This window comes from Eucalyptus grandis, chromosome 11 (genome assembly GCF_016545825.1).
Source record: "Eucalyptus grandis isolate ANBG69807.140 chromosome 11, ASM1654582v1, whole genome shotgun sequence".
Taxonomy (NCBI): Eukaryota; Viridiplantae; Streptophyta; class Magnoliopsida; order Myrtales; family Myrtaceae; genus Eucalyptus; species Eucalyptus grandis.
In genome coordinates, this window is record NC_052622.1 from 27,480,523 (window position 1) to 27,484,012 (window position 3,490).

Below are 3,490 nucleotides of genomic sequence, written 5' to 3' on the forward strand. Positions count from 1 at the left end.
AAATTATTCGGAATGATTACATAAGCAAATCGTCAACAAGTTTAGAACTCAATTGCTTAAATTGAAAGACTTAAGATTAAATTGACCTCTATATAATATATTTAGGAGTTTTTCTTTTTAAAGTTTCCCGAACAATATATTTGCATCATTTATATTTATTGATTTAGTTATGGTAAAGACACGGAATTTTTGAAGTTATCGGAGAGAGTACATTTTGAAGGTTACTCTCAAGAGTGGGCTTCCACTTTCTTTTGATGTTTTCTTGCATTCTCATTTTGTCGAGGTTGGGACACTTGGAGTCTATAACTTGGCATGGAGGGACACTTAAGTGCCATAACTTTAAAATGGTACATTTAAGTGTCAATATCGGAGTAAAATGGAACACTTAAGTGCCACTTTGGCGAAATCCAAAACGGCGTCGTTTTGCACGGCGCGTGGCGAGAAAATGCAAAAACGACGCCGTTTCGTGTCGAGGTGTAAATAATAATATAAAAATTAATTAAATTAAATGTAAACTTAATTTTATTTAAAATATTCAAAAAATTAAAAAATTAAGAAAAAAAAAGAGGGGGAGGTCGAAGGGGGCGGTTGAGGGCGAGCCCTTGTCGTCGCCTGCCTCCCCGCGACCCTCGCCCCACGCGAGCCCTCCCTAGATCTAGGCGAGGGTCGCGGCCCTGCTTAGGTCGGCGAGGGCTCGCGGGCCCTCGCCGCCTCCCCCGCCGCCGGGAAGGGCGGCGACGGAGGGAGGCGGCGGCGGTGAGGGCTCGGCCCTCGGCCGCCCCTTTGACCTCCCCTTTTTTTTAAAAAAATTTTGTTTGAATATTTTAAATAAAATTAAGTTTAAATTAATTAAATTAATTTTTATATTATTATTTACATGTCGGACACGAAACAGCGTCATTTTTGCATTTTCTCGTCACATCAGCGTGCAAAACGACGCCATTTTAGACCAAACTCGCTGGAAAATTGTCACATAAGTCATTTGGCCGGATTTTCACCGGAGTGGTGTTGACGCCTTGATTTTATTTAGGTTTATTTTACTAATTAAAATTTTATTTTATTTTGTCATTTCAAATAAATAAGATAATTAATAAACAAATAACAAAAACAACAAAAAAATATAGTAAAAAAAAGAAAAAACGAAGCCAACAGCCCATTTTCCTCCTCCTCTAGCTCGGCCCTCTTCGGTCTTCTTCCTCCTTCATCTGCTCTGCAACACATGCGTAGAGGGCGCGATGCCAGATGAACGGATGGACGGCGACGCGCGTGGGGGGGCAGCTGGCGGACAGGTGGCGGATGGGACGCCGGTTCAGCCGCGGGGGTCTGGTCGGCAAGCCAAAGACCGGCGGCCGACCTCTCCATCGACCGGACCTCCTTGCCTATTAATAGCGGAGCACTTCCGTCGTCGAAGGGAACGAGCGAGCTCTGAGATCTTCCCACTGAGAGACTTCGGGGGAGGAATCGAAGAGTAAGCGAGAGAGAAGTCGGGTCGCGAGCTCAGCCGACCTCCCACTGAGAGACTTCGGGGGAGGCCGGCGGCGAGCGAGTCCGAGGAGGTTAGATCTGGCCGGTGGAGGCTCGGATATGGCCGGAGTGAGAGAACAGCGAACTCCAAGATCTTCCCCTTGAGAGACTTCAGGGAGGAAATCAAAGAGCGAGTGAAGGGGGGGCGAAGGATCGGGTCGCAAGCTAAACGACCTCCCACCAAGAGACATTGGGGGAGGCCGGCGGCAAGCGAACCTAGATCCGCGAGTAGGTGAGCTTGAGAGGGAGAGGTTCTGCCGGAGAGACACACGAAGGGAGAGAGAGGCAGAGGAGATCGAAGTCGTGACCCTTGGACACCCCACTGAGAGACTTCAGGGGGGCCGAGGGCTTGCGGCTTCGGATTTGGGTCTCACCGGAGGGAGGAGTAGAGAAGAGAGAGAGAGAGAGAGAGAGAGGCCGGAGAAGAAGAGATTCGCGGGGGTCTCGCTGTTATCGCCGCCCTCGTCACGCCGTCGTCACGAGTAGGTACTGCGCTATCGCAGTCGCCATCACCACCTCCCTCTTCTCGGTCCAGTCATTGCCGCCGTCGCCGTCATTATCGCCGTCGTCGCCGCTGCGCCTCCACGGCGTCGTTTTAAAAAAAAAAAAAGTCGGGCCCGTTTGCATTTTGGGTTGACCGGGTCGGACCCAACCCGCGGATTCGACTGGGTCGGCTTTTATATTATTTTATATAATATTGTAATAAAAAAATCAAAAATAATTTATTTTCGAAAAAATATTAAAAAATAATTTAATTTCCAGAAAACAGAAAAAATGCTTAAAAAAATGTTAAAAATGTTTTATTTTCCGAAAAAATAAAAAAATAAAAAAATTTCATATTTTCCAAAAAATGTCAAAAATCCAAAAAAGCCAAAAAAATTCATAAAAAGCCAAAAAGACTTGTATTTTCTAAAAATACCAAAAATCCAAAAATCCCTTTTATGTCCAAAAAATGAGAAAAAGACCTAAAAATGTTTTTCCTCCCCAAATTGTATGGAAAATCCCTCGAACATCAAAAAAACCTTAAGGTTTAAACAAGATTAGGTACCAAAAGGGCATTAGTGATTAACTAGTGTAATCAAGTCCCCGATCCTAATTTCTCTGGTTGCGCAGGAGTGAGTGTTTCTCCCGATACTTCACTTTGGTTTCTAATCAACCCACCCAAAAATTGATTAGTGGCGACTCCATTTTAAAAATTGATTTACACGTTAAAAACTTAGACTATTAAAGTTGTGAATTGGTGGACTTGGGAGAGTCCGGGCATAACGATTTTCAGTCGAGCCATTAGCCTCCTTCCAAGGAGTAATTGCCATCAGAAAGCTTGAAATTTTTTATCTCAGATTCCATAGAAGCTTGAGGTACATGACTTTTGCCCAATGATGCTATAGTTAAAGACGAAGGAGAAATTCCACGAAGGAAGGCGTTGAAGATGAATCAACGACCAACAATCATGCATACATGGTCACAAAGGAGGAAGGCCAATTGAAGGAAATATTGAACTATGCCAAGACGAAGAGGCTGTCATCAGTATATAGAAATCCTTAGGAATCAACATATACAAACTCTGGGGAAGGGTAATTTGGTATCGTTTCCAATACTTCCACTATTTGAACCCGCTTTTGACGTATTTTCCCTATTTGACAGGGAGCATCACAACTCAAGAACCAAACTCAATGGTTAGGTTTGACAAATCAATATTGGCCAAGCTAGTATGTGGAAATGACCCACATCAAATTCACCTGGCTTCGTGTAAAAAGACATGTCATCCATGAGCCAATTCAGAGAATAATTGACCTAACGAAGCAAGGGACATAGGACTTCGTGTCCCCCTCTCACATCAGGTTCACCCAATCATTTGCAAACCAGTGAAGGGTAAAGTTGTATCGCTTCCAGTTATTCGACTCTTGAAAGAGTTCATGACTAACACATTCCCTCTTGTTTGTTGCAGGATCACCAGACTGTCAAA